Source organism: Thalassophryne amazonica, chromosome 9 (genome assembly GCF_902500255.1).
Source record: "Thalassophryne amazonica chromosome 9, fThaAma1.1, whole genome shotgun sequence".
Classification (NCBI taxonomy): Eukaryota; Metazoa; Chordata; class Actinopteri; order Batrachoidiformes; family Batrachoididae; genus Thalassophryne; species Thalassophryne amazonica.
In genome coordinates this window covers 90,352,106-90,373,128 of record NC_047111.1, presented here as the reverse complement: position 1 = coordinate 90,373,128, position 21,023 = coordinate 90,352,106, and the positions used below count along the sequence as shown (strand labels likewise).

General features: G+C 41.7%; 1 long non-coding RNA gene across 1 annotated transcript; it reads right to left on the bottom strand.

The window, feature by feature from the left end:
* Positions 1-5,970: 5,970 nt before the first annotated feature.
* LOC117516639 lies at positions 5,971-20,815 on the bottom strand. Its single transcript, XR_004562504.1, has 3 exons — positions 20,701-20,815; positions 10,478-10,483; positions 5,971-5,981 (listed from the first exon to the last, which is right to left on the bottom strand). It is a non-coding gene; the product is annotated as an uncharacterized LOC117516639 (long non-coding RNA).
* Positions 20,816-21,023: the final 208 nt, after the last annotated feature.

Below are 21,023 nucleotides of genomic sequence, written 5' to 3'. Positions count from 1 at the left end.
CGCAACCGACAGGCGTGGAGGAACTCACGCATGCGCACGAGGGTTCAAGCTTGTCTGACGCAATCACACGTGATTCAAATCCATATGGTTTTTGAAAAAAATAATAAAGTCGGATACTTTTCAAATAGACCTCGTGTATATATATATATGTATATATATATATATATATATATATATATATATATATATATATATATATATATATATATATATATAATATGAGGACAAGCCCAGCTCTCCACAATTTCTTATACTCACTCGACTGGTAAGCACTGAAAGCCGAGATAGGCATGTCCCAACTTGTCCTCTGGCACCCCGAAACGGAGGTGTTCCTTTGTCTCGCTTCATGAGTGAATCGGTCGTGACGCGCGAAGCGTCCGCGCGGCTTTCCATGACAAAATCTCTTGTTAAAAGTGAAATCTGCCGGAAAATGGCTGATGTCCAGCTCTTGTGATAACCAGAGAAATTGCACACGACGGTCCCGGCTCCACACAGCCATCCGTTTAGAAATGATGTGGTGGTTTCTAAACGCGCTCCGAGCCGCCATTGTGGGCAGTCCTTAAAGCGGTAGTAACACTCCTTATTCTCTGTGAAGCCCGTAAAATTTTCACCAAAAGCCAGATAAATTTTTCGAATGGTTTTCAGCTGCCTGTCTCTAACAGTTTCTGAAAAAATTCTGATGGAAAAAAAGCCCAAATCATTCCGCCATTTCCTCGCATTGAAACAACGACGAGAGGGGTGGACCAGTGCTCACTCAAAGCCTGCCCACAGGCGAATGACGCAACCGACAGGCGTGGAAAAACTCACGCATGCACACGAAGGTTCAAGCTTGGCTGATTTAAAAACATATGAATCAAATCCATATAGTTTTTGAAAAAAATAAAAAGGTCGGATTCTTTTCTAACAGACCTTGTGTATATATATATATATATATATATATATATATATATATATATATATATATATATATATATATATATATATATATATATATATATATGTGTGTAAACTACACACTTATTGCTACTTACATTAATTGATGAGATTATGTCTTTGCAACCTTTACACGTTTAATCGAGCTCCTCAGTGTTAAGTTTTAGCCTCACATGGACCACAATGGAAATAAGCGTTTGTTTTATTGTGTCATCTGTGTATCATTGATATATTCACCTTTCTGTGTTTATATTGATTTTACGATTTTATCTGAGGGAACAAGGCTGTCCACATTGCCAGACTGAGAACTACTCGACTCAGCATCCAAGAATCAGCTGGTCTCCTGTCATCTGCATTCTCCTGTCAGCCGCCGTCTGGTAGAATACCGCCTGTGAGGCCTCGCGGTTGATCCCAGATATCCTGGACATCTTCATGATGCAAGAACTAACAATGTGCACAATTCTGACACTACAAAACTTTCATGTAATTTTAAATCATGTAATATCATACAAGCCCACTGGGCTTGCTGGTGATTTTTCAGTTTTGGCAGCTTGATAGAAACTGATGGGAGGTGTCAGGTCCTTCAAGATGCCTCTCATTTTTTTTTTGATTGTTTTGATTGGTGTGGACTGAAATAAATGATGTGTATTTCATCCTCAGTGATATTGAAATAATTTATGACTGAAAATAAAATGTGAATTGTTCTTAACATTGAGTTTTTTTGTTCAGCAAAAGAATGTGGTTCTTCTGGAACAATATCAAGATCTCCAAGATTGATGTCAGCCACTATTTCTTTGAAATATATATATATAATTTTTTTTTTTTTCAGGCTGTAATTTGTTTTTCCAAAATAGTTGATTTAGGTTTAAGAGGTCACTCTCACATTTTTGGGGTGCAAATATGCAGCTATGACTCAAGAAAATATGTTAAATTTAGTGGTAACTTTGTGGAACAGTTTCCTTCATCATGTGGTAAAAGCTCCAAGTGTTATTACTTCAAAGGAGTACTGTGATCATTTTATCGTGTGATTTTTGATTGACGATTTTATTATGGTGTTTGATGACTTTTACTGTGCTATTTATGAGTTTTATATGGTTATATTTAAGTTTTGCTACGATGCTTTTTAAATGATGAATGGTGTGTGCTTTTATTGTATTTTTATAGACATTTCATGAATAATTAATGATTATTGACGGGGAATTTCCTTCACAGTTAACGACAGTCTGCATGATGTTATCAGTAATATTATCAAGCTTTGTCCTGAATACGTTTTAAAATCAACAAGAACTTAATTCAAGCTACACTTTGAACATATACTTGGAAGGAATAACTTGCTGAAGCCACTGCAGAAAACGCCAAAACCACGCAGAAACTGTGCTTTAAAAGCGCATCTGGTGTTATTGCTGGCAGACGCCTGGAGGTGAATTATGCCAACTCTCGCAGCTGAGTGGCTGAAATCTCGGGGTCACAAGATCACAAACAGAACTCAGTGGAACGAGATCTTGAGTTGGCATTCCAGTCTCTCTAACTTCTATGTTTAAACATAGTGGGAATATCATTTGCCTAGAATCACTCGATAGTGATTCTATTATGAAGGAGCTTGGTCAAGGTTCAAGAAAACATGGTACGAAAAACACCATATATTTATATACACAACCAAGATGTTTAGATAGATGATCTGAAGCATATACTGATCACAAAAATATTTGTGATTGATTGGTATGAATGACTGTATAATGAATTCACACAGAAGTCAAAAACACCATTACATACAAATGTATATTTACTTGTACATTTATATCATGGCGTGCAGAGCATGCAGGGTGTGTATTGGCCCTCTAATGCCTTTCATTGCATGTTTGTAACCCTCTCTTTTTCAAAGATAACTTAATTCTCCTCCAACCAGGACTTTTAAAATCAAAAGACTACAACCCCAATTCCAATGAAGTTGGAACGTTGTGTAAAATGTAAATAAAAACAATACAATGATTTACAAATCCTCTTCAACCTATATTCAATTGAATACATCACAAAGACAAGATATTTAACGTTCAAACTGATAAATGTTATTGTGTTTTTGCAAATATTTGCTCATTTTGAAATGGATGCCTGCAACACGTTTCAAAAAAGCTCAGACAGTGGTATGTTTACCACTGTGTTACATCACTTTTCCTTCTAACAACACTCAATAAGAGTTTGGGAACTGAGGACACTAATTGTTGAAGCTTTGTAGGTGGAATTTTTTCCCATTCTTGCTTGATGTACGCCTTCAGTTGTTCAACAGTCCGGGGTCTCCGTTGTCATATTTTCCGCTTCATAATGCGCCACGTGTTTTCAATGGACAGCAGGTCTGGACTGCAGGCAGGCCAGTCTAGTACCTGCACTCTTTTACTACGAAGCCACGCTGTTGTAACGCGCAGAATGTGGCTTGGTGTTGTCTTACTGAAATAAGATGTACAATAGTATGTACCTTTCAGCATTGATGGTGTTATCACAGATGTGTAAGTTGCCCATGTCATGGGCACTAACACACCCCCATACCATCACAGATGCTGGCCTTTGAACTTTGCACTGGTAACAATCTGGATGGTCTTTTCCTCTTTTGTTCGGAGTACACGACGTCCATGATTTCCAAAAACAATCTGAAATGTGGACTCATCAGACCACAACATACTTTTCTACTTTGCATCTGTCCATTTCAAATGAGCTCGTGCCCAGAGAAGGCGGCGAGGTTTCTGGATGTTGTTGATGTATGGCTTTCGCTTTGCATGGTAGAGTTTTAACTTGCACTTGTAGATGTAGTGACAAACTGTGTTAACTGACAATGGTTTTCTGAAGTGTTCCTGAGCCCACGCGGTAAGATCCTTTACACAATGATGTCGGTTTTTAATGCAGTGCCGCCTGAGGGATCAAAGGTCACGGGCATTCAATGTTGGTTTTCGACCTTGCCGCTTACGTGTAGAAAGCTCTCCAGGTTCTCTGAATCTTCTGGTTATATTATAGACTGTAAATGATGATATCCCTAAATTCCTTGCAATTGAACGTTGAGAAACATTGTTCTGAAACTGTTAGACCATTTTTTCATGCAGTTGTTCACAAAGTGGTGATCCTCAGCCCATCTTTGCTTGTGAATGGCTGAGCCTTTTGGGGATGCTCCTTTTATACCCAATCATGACACTCACCTGTTTCCAAACAGGTGTTCTTTGAGCATTCATCAACATTCCCAGTCTTTTGTTGCCCTGTCATTGTATTCTGTCATTGTATTCATTGTATTCTGTTTTTATTTACATTTTACACAACGTCCCAACTTCATTGGAATTGGGGTTGTATGTACAAACACAAATAAAGGAATTATTATTATTATTATTATTATTATCATGTAGTGATTGGTTGAAACACATTGATTTGTTTAATTTCTGATTAAAATATGAAAACATCCCATCCTTTTACGACAAGGAAAAATGCATAGATTTATGCGTATGTTTTTTAATAGGGAAACAAGTACAGCAATTAATGAATTAATTGAATAATTTAGTATTTTTATGATAATTTCATTTTTAGGGTGGGAGGGATGCATCTAAAAATTAAATACACTCATACACTCATGTTCAACCGCTTTTCTGGGTTCGGGTCGCGGGGGCAGCAGCTCCAGCAGGGGAACCCAGACTTCCCTTTCCCATGCCACATTGACCACCTCTGACTGGGAGATCCCGCGGTGTTCCCAGGCCAGTGTGGAGATCCATCTCCTCCCAGATGGACATGCCTGGAACACCTCCCTTGGGAGGCGCCCAGGAGACATCCTTACCAGATGCCCGAACCACCTCAGCTGGCTCCTTTCAACACGAAGAAGCAGTGACTCTACTCCGAGCCTCCCACGGATGACCGAACTTCTCACTTTATCTCTAAGGGTTCCTGGAGAGGAACCATCATCTTATCGTGGTGGAGAGGTTTGTGTGCCGCTATGAACCTGAGAGCTGTGTTGTCTGGAGCCTTGTGCTCCTGGTAGGGTCTCCCATGACAAATTGGTTTCAGGCGAGATGCCATACTAAGAATGGTTCACAAGACAGCAGGTGTCGGGTGCGCTGTCCTTGGGTGGCAGTGAAAGTCGAGGGCCTCAACGGACAAGACCCGGGCGGTAGGGGCTAGCTCTGGGGGTGTGGAACATCACCTCACTGTGGTGGAAGGAGCGTGTGCGGGAGGTGGAGCATTACCAGTTGGATGTAGTGGGTCTCGCCTCCATGCACAGCCTTGGCTCCAGAACTACTCTCCTTGATAGGGGTTGGACCTTATTCTTCTCTGGAGTTGCGCAGGGGGTGAGGCACCGGGCGGATGTGGGGATACTCATGAGTTCCCGGCTGAGCACCGCTACATTGGAGTTTACTCCAGTAGACGAGAGGGTCTTCGGGGGGGGACTCTGACTGTTGTTTGTGTGTATGCACCGAACAGCATTTTGGAGTATTCGGCCTTCTAGGAGTCCCTGAATGGAGTCCTGTATGGGGCTCCAGTGGGGGACTCCATTGTTCTGCTAGGGTACTTCAACGCACAAGTGGGCAACGACAGAGACACCTGGAGAGGTGTGATTGGGAGGAATGGCCTAAATGATCTAAACGTGAATGGTTGTTTATTATTGGACTTCTGTGCTAGTCACGGACTGTCCATAACGAACACCATGTTCGAACATAAGGATGCTCATAAGTGTACATGGTACCAGAGCACCCTAGGCCAAAGATCAATGATCAATTTTGTGATTGTATCATCTGATTTGAGGGTGCATGCTCTGGACACTGAGGTGAAGAGAGGGGCAGAGCTGTCAACTGATCACCATCTGGTGCTGAGTTGGATCAGAGGGTGGGGGAGGACTTTGGACAGACCTGGTAAGCCCAAACGGATAGTGTGGGTGAACTGGGAATGTCTGGAGGAGCCCACTGTCCGACAGGTCTTCAACTCACATCTGTGGCAGAGCTTCTCTAGCATCCCTGTGGAGGTTGGGGCATTGAACCAGAATGGGCAATGTTCAAAGCTTCCGTTGCTGAAGCTGCAGCGGGGAGCTGTGGCCTTAAGGTCTTAGGTGCATCAACGTGCGGCAACCCTCGAACACCGTGGTGGACACCAGTGGTCAGGGAAGCCGTCCGACTGTAGAAGGAGTCCTTCCATGATATGTTATCTCGGAGGACTCCAGAGGCAGTTGGGAATCGATAAGGAATCAGATCGATAAGCGGAATTGATAATGGTATTGATAGCGATAAAATCTTATCAATACCCATCCCTATCCCTGATCTTTGATACTGATTACTCATCATGACTGGTGATCTTAAAGGACGTTATATTTTCACTGCTGTCTGTCTGTCTCGATCTGAGTCTGTAATTAGGATCACAGGAATCAGTATTAAAAATCATAGACAAGATCACAAGGTCACAAAAATGGACATGGAGAGGACTTATGACCTTACCAGAAAGATGTGTCGGCATCGATTAATAGTCTCTGGTCCCCTCCCCTCCTGGGGTACTGGTGAGGCGTTTAGCAGGCTGACATCGTTAAATAGGTGGCTGGCGCAGTTTTGTAGACAGCAAGGCTTTAGCTTTATTGATAACTGGCCCTCGTTCTGGGGCCGCCGTGGCTTGCAGATGCCGGACGGCCTCCACCCTAGTGGGGAAGGCGCCGCCATCTTGTCTGCAAACATAGATAGAGCTCTACAGGGAGGGTAACATTAGGAATCTACAGCAGGCCACGGAGCAGGTGATTAGAGACCCTGCAAGGCTTATGACAAATGTGGGTGTGGAATCCATTAGCTTAGCGGGGAATTTAGTGCAGAAAATCCACTATGGTGAGGGAGGGAATTTCAACAAGTTGAGACTGTGGCCTGCTTCCGTAGTCATGTCCATAAAAATTGTAGAGGGATATGCTTTCCAAACTTAATACCCATTACTATATTGGATGATGTTGAAATTGAGGATGGCACAGTGGTTGTTCCAGCAATAGCAAAGATTTCGTGTCTGCTACCTACAACGCGTGTGGAATGTCTTAAACCTAAACCTACTTCTAGGCGTCTTACATATGCTACTCTGGAACCACCCCTAAACCCAAACAGTTCAACTGTCAACCCCACTGAGGTCCTTAGACTGGGTCTCATTAACATAAGATCACTGTCTTCAAAATCATTGTTGATCAATGATCTAATTATTGATCATCACTTAAGATATGATTGGGCTATGTGAAACCTGGCTTAAACCTACAGCTGTCCTTCCCTTAAATGAGGCTTGCCCACCAGTATATACATTTAGTCACATCTCTCGTGATGCGAAGCAAGGGGGGGGTGTTGCTTTTATTTATAAATCTAGGTTTAACTTATTAGCTGTTGGGGGTTACAAATATCACTCGTTTGAGCATCTGATTCTCCGCTCTGCTCAGGATATTACACATTGCCAAGGTCAGAAGAATAAAAATCAGTCGTATTACTTTGTCACTGTATATAGGCCTCCTGGCCCATATTCTGAATTCTTAGATGAATTTGGTGGGTTCATCTCTAACTTGTCAACTAGTGTAGATAACATTCTGATCATTGGTGACTTTAACATTCATATAAATAAGCCTTCTGATCCCCTCTGCAAATCATTTATGGAAATTGTGGATGCATTAGGATTTCGGCAATGCATTCGGATTCGATGCACATTAGTGGAAATACCCTTGATCTGGTTCTCGCACGTGGTATTGCTGTTATGAATATTGATGGTGGTGTCTCATCACTCACTTATTAAGTTTACAGTTTTGCTGCCGTGTCTAGTGGAACAACAACCTTATATATCATTGAGGCGATGCATCAACTCCTCAACTAAGACTGAACTCGAAGCTAGACTGCCTGATGTCTTAGCTTCACATTTGACAAATATCCAGTCAGTAGACAGACTTGTGGATAGTTTAAACTCAGTGCTCAAAACTACACTCGACATGATTGCACCACCTGCGTTAAAATCGCGTCACCTTGGTTCAATGATTATCTGCGTGACCTCAAGCATAAAGCAAGAGGTCTAGAACGGAAATGGCATTGTTCAAAATTAGAAGTATTTCACCTTGCGTTGCCTGATGCTATCTTAGACTATAAGCATGTATTACTGGCTACAAAGCGGACCTACTACTCTGATTTGATCAACAAAAACAAGCATAACTCAAAGTTCTTGTTCGACACGGTGGCAACACTTATGCATGGACAACCACCTGTAGTTCGCTATCCTTTTACAGCACAAGATTTCCTGGATTACTTTCGGAAGAAAATAGAAGACATCAGGTTAAACATATCCCGGCATGCCTTAACCCAGCCACTACACCCTGCTATTGAGATGGATGCCACTACTGAGGTATTACCTAGATTTACAGAATTTGATAGTATCTCACTAGGCATGCTGACAAAACTCGGAATGTCAACAAAAAGCAAAACCTGTTTATTTGATCCTATACCAACAAAACTGCTTAAGGACCTGTGGCCCACTCTTGGGCTGACTGTGCTGGAAATTATTAATCTTTCTTTAACTTCTGGATCTGTTCCTAAATGTTTCAAATCTGCAGTGATTAAACCATTACTTAAGAAACCTAATCTTGACCCTAGTGTATTGAAAAACTGTCGCCGATATCAAATCTATCATTTTTCTCTAAAATTCTGGAAAAAGTGGTGTCACGGCAGCTCGTAGACTATCTTACTGAGAATAATCTCTTTGAGCCACTGCAGTCTGCTTTTAGAAAATATCATTCCACAGAGACGGCTCTCACTAAAGTGGTGAATGATCTTCTGCTTACAATGGATTCGGACACCACTACGGTTCTGTTGCTGTTAGATCTCAGTGCTGCATTTGACACAGTGGATCATCATATTCTATTTGATAGGCTGGAAAATCATTTTGGGATTACTGCGAGTGCCCTTGCATGGCTGATGTCATACTTGACCAGTCGTTCTCACTGTGTTTTGTACAGTAACACTACGTCTAACCTTAGTGACATGAAATTTGGGGTTCCACAGGGGTCTGTCTTAGGCCCCCTGCTTTTCTCCCTTTATATAGCACCCCTTGGGCACATATTGCGGCGTTTTGGGATTACCTTTCATGGCTGTGCAGATGATACTCAGTTATACATGCCGATAACTGCTGGTAATCTCGTTCACATAAAACCCTTAGGAGATTGCCTTGCAGCAGTGAGAAGTTGGATGTCTAGAAACTTCCTACTTTTAAACTCTGATAAGACTGAAATGATGGTTCTTGGTCCAGTGAGACATCGGCATCAATTTGACCAGTTAACGCTCAGCCTCGGCTCGTGTGTCATACATCACACTGACAAAGTGAGGAACCTTGGGGTAATTTTTGATCCTTCGTTGTCCTTTGGCCTCCACATTAGAAATATTACTAGGACTGCTTTCTTCCACCTGCAAAATATAGCGAAGATTCATCCCATCCTGTCTATGGTTGATGCTGAGACCCTGATCCATGCATTTATCTCTTGTAGATTGGACTACTGCAATGTTCTATTTTCTGGTTTACCCCAGTCTAGCATTAGCGGTCTCCAATTGGTTCAAAATGCTACAGCCAGACTTTTGACATGAAGCAGAAAGTTCGTCCACATTACACCCATTTTGGCATCCCTTCACTGGCTTCCTGTCCCAGTGAGATCAGATTTTAAGGTTCTGCTACTAACCTATAAAATTATTCATGGACTGGCACCTCCCTACCTAGCTGACCTAATTAAACCTTACGTACTGGCCCGGGCTTTACGTTCTCAGGGTGCAGGACTACTTTGTGTCCCTAAGGTGAATAAGAAGTCTGCGGGTCACAGAGCTTTCTCTTATCGTGCCCCTGTTCTCTGGAATGATCTCCCTGCGTCAATAAAACAGTCAGATTCTGTGGACTTTTTCAAGTCCAGACTTAAGACACACTTACTTTCCCTTTCATATGGCTAGCATACTGGTACAGTTTTATTTTATGCTTTTTGCTCTTTTAATTAATTTATTAGTAATTGGAGCGGGCTGCGGCCTTAACTTTACCTAAATTCTGGGTCTTTTAGTGACGTTTAGGGCTAGTGGCCGGCGATCACCTTAGTATTTCTCTGTTTTTATTGTTGTTTAATGCTGGCAAATTATACAGTATTTTTTTTTGTCTTTCTGATGCCTGATTCTGTTTTTTCTCTCTGTTTAAGCTGCAGCTCCATCCAGAGATAGGAGTTGTATTTGTGTTGGCGACCCTCCTGTCCTGTGCGCCAATACCATTTCTTGTATATTTGTCCGTGAATTGTTGTGTGAATTGTTCTGTAATTTATGCCCAAGCAGAGGGTCACCCCTTTGAGTCTGATCTGCTTGAGGTTTCTTCCTCAGAGGGAGTTTTTCCTTACCACTGTTGCTCTGGGGGTTGGTAAGGTTAGACCTTACCTGTGTGAAGCGCTTTGAGGCAACTCTGTTGTGATTTGACGCTATATAAATGAAAATAAATTGAAATTGAAAATTGAAATCCATCTCTCCCACCCCACTCATCTGTATGTGAATCAAAATTTTATGAACTCTTTCTTGACCCAAGGCTTACCTATCAACCAAATATTTCAAAATCTGTTTACATGCTTTTGGGCCCCTTCACACGTAATACGATTGAAGCCGACTAGTGCATGAAGGAAGAATTGCCATTTGTGAAAAATCGGAGCTGCCTCCAACATCTCGTACACGTGTCACTACAACTATTTGCACACACCAGTGGCTGAAAGACAGAGTGTGCCCTGCAAGAGCCCATTCGATCCCTTTCGCGGCAGGTGTCAGTCAAATTTCAGGTGACACACACGAACATCCAACTCCGCTTGCTGGGCACTTAGAAAATGTGTGGCCATTTGTGTTGTTAGCACAAAAACTGAGCAGATGATCGCTTTCAAGCTGGATTTGAAATTTGTCTATAGTGCCTCCACGATTGTGGCATTGGAGAAAGCAACACACTTGGAGTGCATGTGTATCAAACGTGTGCGCATGTGTCCCCCCCTCCATTTGTGGTGTGCATGTGTTTCGCGTCCCCGCAGCCTCTCTCCTCTATCATATGTGGCGTGTGGAAGGAGAGCACACTTGCATGATGTGCTGATATGTATTTACAAACATGATCATATGGAGGCCGGACAGCCACGTCTAAGCACACACAGCCAGGCTGCGGCGGCCGCACACAGCACATGTCAGCAGACTGCTGCATGTCAAACGGACCGCCAGATCACGCAGTAGGTGATCTGAATGACACAAATGTCTGGCCCGACACGCATGTTCGGCAGAGTACGCACACCACAGGACTATAACAATATAACAAGCCAACAGTGCCACAAATACACCACTTTCAGTCACGTATCACCAAAAATACATACTATCAAATGCTGTTTTGTCAGTTATTACGGCGCTTTTTTGTTTTTTGTTTTTTTTTTTAAATACATTCATCTCCTTGATGATTTTAGCCATTTTACGCCCCTGTTATTAGACAGTGATTGCAGCGCAATGGTAACGTTTCTGTCTGGTAATCAGAGCTTTTGTAAATTGCAGGTTCGAATCCCGTCAGGGGCACTTATTTTTTATTTAACCGCAGGGTTCTGTGTTGTGTCCCCTTTTATTTATTATTTATATCAACCCAGTGATATTCATTAATTATTCAGCTGGTTTTTATTTTATTTTTCTCCACATCAGCGGTGCAATGTGGTGCAAAATGTTTCAGGTGCTTGCACTGTGTTCGTGCATGCGCACAATTGTTCGTGAGTCCCCATTTCATGTTTGGTTTATGGATTTTGTTTCGGTTTCTGTGTCTTTCATGTTTTATTGAAACCCTCTTATCAAGCGGGCAATACAAGTATGATATGTCTGTTCTTCTGTAGATGACCCATGGTCACAGACATACAGTCATGAAATGACATGAATGAGAAGCAGGTCACTCTTATCATGTCTACATCTGCTTGCGGCATGTCCAGCTGGCCCGACACGCATGTCTTATGGACTGTGTGCTGCAGGACTGACACTGTGTCATGTGGAACTGAGCTCACGTGGGTGACTTGACATTCAAATCGTGTTATGATCTGACGGTCCGTGTCAATGTGCGCACCGTGAGCGCATGTGCTACAGCCCATTGCAACAGCGATATATGTTTTTATGCATGTCCACATGAGGACAGCAAGCAGACACATGCATGTCACAGTGGGCAGTTGTTCGTTCATGTCTGTCCCAACACTGTATGTGTCCCCAGCCATGACGTCCAGCACCACAGATCTCCACAGCCAGTCCTGTCGGCGGACACACCCCCTGTCAGTTCAGCGCACACACCAACGTGTCACTGTGTCTGTTTGCAAAGCCACACTCGTGGGGGCACTTAAACAAATTTCATATCCATGTCAACAGTGATTGTCTGCTGACTATTGTCTTGCTAAGTGCCATGCGAGTGGTGTTAGATGTTCATGTGTGTCAGGTGGAATTTGGGCGACACATGCTGTGAGAGGGTTCGATGGGCTCTCACAGCGCACACTCTCTTTCTGTCTCTGTCTTTCTGGTGTGTGCAAATAGTAGCAACAGGTGTACGAGGCATTGGAGGCAGCTATGATTTCACACGTATTGCATACAATTCCTGCTTTATGCGCACTTCATGCGCAATTCGACCACATTCATACTATGTGTGAAGGGGCCCTCAGGCTATAAATTTGCTTTGACACTGATCACAATAGCAGATGTGGGGTTATATTTTCTGCATCATTACTGACTTTTCTTAAGGGTGGCCTTCAGAGGTTGGGGCTTTTTAATCTCTCTTATCTCTATTTTAAGTGTTACCACTTGAGAGAAGAGGACTGAGTGTGGGAGAGTGACTTCTGTCTTTCTGACACAGTGACCATTCTCACTGAGTTGTTACTACATGAGTATGTCCTTAAGTGCTCAGTGCCTGGAGTGGGCCTCTCTCTTAAAACATGCTGACATTTATCCTGCATGTCTCCGTTTTAATGTCAAAGGTTCTCGTTGCTGGTGGAACCTTGTAAGAGGCTGAAATACCAAATGAGGACTGCCAGTCTGGTTAAAAACGTGTGTAGTTCGGTTGCTGCCAGAGATCAGGCAGGGGTGCAGCGAAGATGATGCTCAGCTTTTGCTTTTTCGCAATGAACATTTGTCATTCACCTCCTGTCCCTGAAATGCTCTAATGATAGCGGACAACAGAGGAAATTGCTTGGGCCGCTGGATGGAGCCTCTTTATGGCTGACATTAATATATCACCTGCTTCTTGCAGGCAACACAGATTTAGACGGCACGTTACAAACACAGTTCACCTGAGTGATCGACAAACAGTCTAACAACGTATTTAGGCAAACATAACATGATGGAAGGATAAAAAAGGGTGGATTAGTGGTTAGCACTGTTGCCTCACAGTAAGTAGGTCATGGGATCGCTTCCCACCTGGTCTTTTCTGTGTGAAGTTTGCATGTTCTCCCTGTGATCGCGTGGATTCCCTCTGGGTGCTCCAGCTTCCTCCCACTTCCAAAGGCATGCAGGTTAGGTGAATCAGTGGCTCTAAATTGACTGTAGGTGTGAATGAGATTGTGAATGTGTTTGTTTGTCTGTAGAGAGTTTTCAATCACGTGACCGATTTGCTCCCATCTACATCATGGATTACTGCGCGGTTGGCACGTAAAAGAAAATAGAGGGAATAAAAGCACATTACGAGGCTTTAAACCCTCAAAATAAAGCTGTTTATTGTGATCAATGTGTAGCAGATGGTTCAGTGGATATGTATGTTGTACCGGATTGTGAATTTAATGACAATTTAATAAAGTTTGCGGCAGTTTCACAGCATAAGCTTAATATGGCCAGAACCAAGCAGACCGCCCTTAAATCCATCGGACAAAAAGTTCTAAGGATGCAGCTCGCTACCAAAGCCACCTGGAAGAGCGCTCCGACTACCGGTGGTGTGAAGATGCCTCACCGTCACAGGCGTGGCACCGTGGCGCTGAGAGCGATCCGCCGCTACCAGAAATATACCGAGCTGCTGATCCGCAAGTTGCCAACCAGGTCAGCCTCGCTGTGTATTTGTGTCTGTTTTCATAGTTGTGGTTGCAAAAAAAAAAATCACTAATGCGTGTTTCTACTGCAGGTCAACCCACAGCTGATTCTGCCATCTTTACACAGAAAAACAAAACATATAATGCGTAGAATTGACATTAAGTTTGATTGCCTGATCTATGTGTTCAGTTTGCATTCTCACTACAAGGGAACCGTACCACAGTGCACTTGGGACAAGACTGAGACCCATTTTGTCAAGCAGGCCATGGTCCATTTGTTTTGTCCACACCAAAGTTCCAATGTGTGTTCACACCTCTCCAAACAAACTAAACTATCTGAGGCAATAAACCCCAGTCCTGTTAAAATGGAGTAAACAGCATAGGTGAGACAGAACACTAAGTTCATTTAAACTTATGGTTGGAAGGTAAACTGAAAGTGTTGAACTTGTACAGACTCACTTATCTTGGCAGAGTTATTCATGACTCTAGTTCCTCAGCGTGTGAGATTGAGAGATGCCTGGGAAAAGCTGATGGAGTCATGAGGTTGCTGGATGGGGGTGGCGATGCAGATATCTTGGGAAGAGAACAGAGGTCCAAGTCTTTACAGCCCTGGTGCTTCTTGTCTTCCTGTACGGTTGTGAGATTTGTGTGCTAACCAGTGACAAAGGCGTTGACATGATGTTTTTGGTCCCAAGTTACTTTTGGGATTCTTGGGTACCACTGGAATGACTTTGTGTCAAACAAACGGTTACTTAGGTAGACTCAGGAGGGGACCATTGCCTGCATTAGGAGGGAGCATCATCTATGACATTTTGAACATGTGGTGGCATTGGGTGTGATCCAGCACACAGGTGTCTGAGTGATGAGGATCACAGTGGCTGGAGAAGAACTCCAGTGTGGTTGTTACGATGGTCACTTTTGATGGGGTTGTCTGCCTGAGTGGTTGCTGTGCAGGGCCCAAGGCCATTCCATGTTGTGGTGAATACAGCAACATGCATCAAAAGTGCATCTGCCCAGACCTGACAACAAGTGCAAAATCTCTTGCACTCACTGTTGGATTTACGTGTTACAAAGGCACCTGCATAGAAATTGTTTCGATCTCTATATTTCGTTGAATCTTCACTGTTTGTTTTCAGAACAGACTGAACCATGTGATGTGTTGAACTGCTTCATCACCTGCACTTCAACAGCTAATCTGGTGTGTCTGAGAAATCTATCAACTATTGAAATAAAAACAAGGCAAATAATTAAGTGGTTGATGTGAATGTATGCTGCTGCATGTCAGCTGGTGATTCCTTCTTTCATGTTGCTCTTTATTGTGCAATAAAGCTAAATTACTTTTAAAAGGCCTGGCCTTAAGTACACAGATCTTTCATATCAGTTTATGTTCCGACTCACATTACCGCTGTCCTGAAAATAAACCAGCAGGAATAAATCTTGTGTTTTGATGAAAACTTTATCACTGAAAAGAAACATACAAAGTTAAATGACTTCAGTTGAGTGTGGCTGAAATATCCCATTTGGATTCGCTTTCTGTCCTACCTCATAGATTCACATTTTCCCCAAACTGATGCTTTAAATTATCCTTCCTGATATAAATATTTTAAAAAAAATCATAAATCTGCAATGCTGCATTACCATGCTTATTAGTTTTCTTGAGTATTGTAAATGTCTGCTAATATTAGTTTCACTCTCAAGCTGAAACATGGTGAAGATGAAGGAGGGAATGTGTGGGAGAGTAGCAAATAAAAAACAAGGTTTTCTAAAAGGCAAAATGCCAAGGCTGAATCTTTAGACCTTCTGGTGAAAAACTCAAGGTTACAAACCAAAAGACTACTGAGGGGTTCCAGACGAAACATAAAGCCCCAACAGGAGGAACTTCAAAGACACTCATAAGGACAGTGTAAGAGAGGAAACTATTTGTTATTAAAATATTTTGTGTGTATATATATATATATATATATATATATATATATATATATATATATATATATATATATATATATATATATATATATATATATATATATGCGTGCGGTATGTGTATGGCTTCCATCACGGAGAAACGGGAGAGCTGACATTTTGGGTCAAGGATGACTGCTGTGAAAACGGAAAATTGATAGGACGAATATTTTTGGAGAAATTAGGGATATAAGGTACCAACAGTGAACAATGAGGCAAATAAGTATTTGATCCACTGCGATTTTGCAAGTTTTCCCACCTACAAAGAATGGAGAGGTGTGTAATTTATGTCATAGGTACATTTCAACTGTGAGAGACAGAATCTAAAAAAAAATTCAGAAAATCACACTATATGATTTTTAAATAATTTGTATTTTATTGCATGAAATAAGTATTTGATACAATAGAAAAACAAACTTTAATATTTGGTACAGAAATGTTTGTTTGCAATTGCAGAAGTCAGACATTTCCTGTAGTTCTTGACCAAGTTTGCACACTGCAGCAGGGATTTTGGTCCACGCCTCCATACAGATCTTCTCAAGATCATTCAAGTTTCGAGTTTCAGCTCCCTCCAAAGATTTTCTATTGTGTTCAGGTCTGGAGACTGGCTCGGCCACTCCATGACCTTGATATGCTTCTTACGGAGCCCCTCCTTAGTTGCCCTGGGTGTGTGTTTGGGGTCACTGTCATGCTGGAAGACCCAGCCATGACCCATCTTCAATGCTGTTACTGAGGGAAGGAGGTTGGTTGCCCAAATCTCACAATACATGACCCCATCCATCCTCCCTTCAATACAGTGCAGTTGTCCTGTCCCCTTTGCAGAAAAGCACCCCCAAAGTATGATGTTTCCATGTTTCATGGTTGGGACGGTGTTCTTGGGGTTGTTCTCATCCTTTTTCTTCCTCCAAACACGGCGAGTGGAGTTGATATCAAAAAGCTCTATTTTGGTCTCATCTGACCACATGATCTTCTCCCATGCCTCTTCTGGATCATCCAGATGGTCACTGGTAAACTTCAAACGGGTCGGCTTGAGCAGGGGGACCTTGCTGCCCTGCAGGATTTTAAACCATGGCAGCATCATGTGTTACTAATGTAATCTTTGTGACTGTGGTCCCAGCTTTCTTCAGGTCATTGACCAGGTCCTCCAGTGTAGTTCTGGGCTTTCTCAGAATCATCCTTACCCCACGAGGCGAGGTCTTGCATGGAGCCCCAGACCGAGGAAGATTCACAGTCATCTTGTGTTTCGTCCATTTTCTAATAATTGCGTTAACAGTTGTCTTCTCACCAAGCTGCTTGTCTGTTGTCCTGTAGGCCATCCCAGCCTTGTGCAGGTCTACAATTGTGTCCCTGGTGTCCTTAGACAGCTCTTTGGTCTTGGCCATGGTGGATAGGTTGGAGTGTGATTGATTGAATGTGTGGACAGGTGTCTTTTATACAGGCACCGAGTTCAAACAGGTGCAATTAATACAGGTAAAGAGTGCAGAATAAGAGGGCTTCTTAAAGAAAAATTAACAGGTCTGTGAGAGCCAGAATTCTTGCTGGTAGGTAGGTGATCAAATACTTATTTCATGTAATAAAATGCAAATTAATTGTTTAAAAATCATACAATGTGATTTTCTGGATTTGTTTTTTGTTTTTTTTTTAGATTTTTTTTAGATTTTTTAGATTTTTTTTAGATTCTGTCCCTCACAGTTGAAGTGTACCTACGAAACAAATGACAGACCTCGCCATTCTTTGTAGCTTGGAAAACTTGCAAAATCGTCAGTGTATGGAATACTTATTTTCCCCACTGTACACTGTACACACACACACACACACACACACACACACACACACACACACACACACACACATATATATATATATATATATATATATATATATATATATATATATATATACATACATATATATATATATATATATATATATATATATATATATATACATACATATATATATATATATATATATATACATACATATATATATATATATATATATATATGTATGTATATATATATATATATATATACATATATATATACATATATATATATATATACATATATATATATATATATATATATATATATATATATATATATATATACGAGGGCTGTCCGTAAAGTATAGGTCCTTTTTATTTTTTTCTAAAACTATATGGATTTCATTCATATGTTTTTACGTCAGACATGCTTGAACCCTCGTGCGCATGCGTGAGTTTTTCCACGCCTGTCGGTGACGTCATTCGCCTGTGAGCACTCCTTGTGGGAGGAGTCGTCCAGCCCCTCGTCGGAATTCCTTTGTCTGAGAAGTTGCTGAGAGACTGGCGCTTTGTTTGATCAAAATTTTTTCTAAACCTGTGAGACACATCGAAGTGGACATGGTTCGAAAAATTAAGCTGGTCTTCAGTGAAAATTTTAACAGCTGATGAGAGATTTTGAGGTGATTCTGTCGCTTTAAGGACTTTTCACGGTGCGAGACGTCGCGCAGCGCTCTCAGGCGGCGTCATCAGCCTGTTTCAAGCTTAAAACCTCCACATTTCAGGCTTTATTGATCCAGGACGTAGTGAGAGAACAGAGAAGTTTCAGAAGAAGTCGGTTTCAGCATTTTATCCGGATATTCCACTGTTAAAGGAGATTTTTTTAATGAAAGACGTGCAGGCGGATTGCAGCGTCGGCTCGCAGCCGCCGCGACGCTCCGCCACAGGAAAAACACCTCTGTTGGAAGCCTTAAGTACAAGTTGGAACATGTCCAGCTGATAAACAATTTCTCATATACTCACTCCACTGAAAGCCATCAAAAGCCGCCTGGATTTTACAAATGGTTATCAACACGGAGGTGTTTTTCCTGTGCCGCCGCGCGGACCCGTCCGCACGTCTTTCATTAAAAAAATCTCCTTTAACAGTGGAATATCCGGATAAAATGCTGAAACCGACTTCTTCTGAAACTTCTCTGTTCTCTCACGACGTCCTGGATCAATAGAGCCTGAAATGTGGAGGTTTTAAGCTTGAAACAGGCTGATGACGCTGCCTGAGAGCGCAGCGCGACGTCTCGCACCGTGAAAAGTCCTTAAAGCGACAGAATCACCTCAAAATCTCTCATCAGCTGTTAAAATTTTCACTGAAAACCAGCTTAATTTTTCGAACCATGTCCACTTCAATGTGTTTCACAGGTTTAGAAAAAATTTTGATCAAACAAAGCGCCAGTCTCTCAGCAACTTCTCAGACAAAGGAATTCCGACGAGGGGCTGGACGACTCCTCCCACAAGGAGTGCTCACAGGCGAATGACGTCACCGACAGGCATGGAAAAACTCACGCATGCGCATGAGGGTGCAAGCATGTCTGACGTAAAAACATATGAATGAAATCCATATAGTTTTTGAAAAAAATAAAAAGGACCTATACTTTACGGACAGCCCTCGTATATATATATATATATATATATATATATATAAAACGGCTGAGCGGCCCACACAACACCCAAAGGAAATTGATTTGCTGTAGGCATCAAAACATATTAATCATAAAGAAGTAAAACAAATCCAAAAACACAGAAAGTTCCACAACAAATTGAAAAAAAATGAGAAAAAGATAAAAATCAATAAATACTCCTACCACGCCAAACCAGAACTGGACACTAAACAGCACAATAGATGCATTAGGGGAGGTGATGGTCTAGTGGTTAAGGTGTTGGGCTTGAGACCAGAAGATCCTGGGTTCAAATCCCTGCCTGACTGGAAAATCACTAAGGGCCCTTGGGCAAGGTCTTTAATCCCCTATTGCTCCCGGTGTGTAGTGAGCGCCTTGTATGGCAGCACCCTGACATTGGGGTGAATGTGAGGCATTATTGTAAAGCGCTTTGAGCGTCTGATGCAGATGGAAAAGCGCCATATAAATGCAGTCCATTAAACTAATACATGTGAAATCAACTGCTGTACAATGACAACGGGTAAAATAAATAAGAAAAAAAAAAATACACATATCTAAAAAAAAAAAAGAAGATTGGATATATTAAAAAGAATAAAAATGATTAACTGATGTTTAGGTTAATCAGCAATTTTAAGTTTTATAAAATGTGCCTCCCTCATGAATGGTGCAGCCAAGGTTAGTGTAGATTTCCAGAAACAACAGAAGCATCTAATCTTGCTTACAATAAATAAAACTGCTCCTGAGGAGGTTTGACTTAACTGTGTGTGGCTGTGACAACCAATTCAATAACTGTTTCAAAGAACTGAGAAATCTGAGATCACACCAAAATGTCAAAACTTTATTCCAGCTAAAATACTAATTCAAGTACCAGAGAAATCAGGAACCAGGATCAACAATCAAATACGACTTGGTCCTTGGTGGAGCTATGTGCTCTCTGAGTGTCTTTCTGTTACATCTGTGTTGGCTCTGTTATTTGTGGTCATTTGTGTGGTTGTGATGTTGCTGATTCAAAAAGGCCTAATCACCTTCAGTGTTCAAACTGATTTCAGGTTCATGACTCTCTTGGTCATGCCAATCCTCCCTGACCACTCCTGCAGAAAGCCTCCTCTCTCCTCAATGATGTCATTCCATTCAAATCTTGGATTGTTGTAGTTGGCAGAGGGCATTCATCCATGCAGCCATTTAAAGATTAGTGCAATATAACAGAAAGCCAGAATAACCTGTTTTGGCATCTTATGGTGAAAATCTTTAAAATAAGTCACTGACAGTGTGTGTCGGCTGAAGATAAAGTCTTGTCTGAGAATTTTTCCAAAACTAGTGCAGAACTGAGCAGATGAAAGTTACAAGGTGACACTCTAACCCAGGGCTATTCAACTATATTTTTCCGGGGGCCAAATTTGTCAGAATACTATGATCTGTGGGCCAGACATTCTCGTGACCTGTACTATTACTCTGGGACGTACAATTGAGACAAATGCTACTGCATTTCTTTTTCCCTTTTTATTTAACAGAACATCAAAAGTATATACTAATGAAGTCACTGAGTGTGGGAAAGTGCAGAATGTCTATTTATTTTTTATAAAAGCAGTCAGCTTTGCAACCACATCAGCCACTGTTTCATCCCTTCCCTGAAGACTCCGATTAAGACCATTCAAATGATACATGATATCACTTA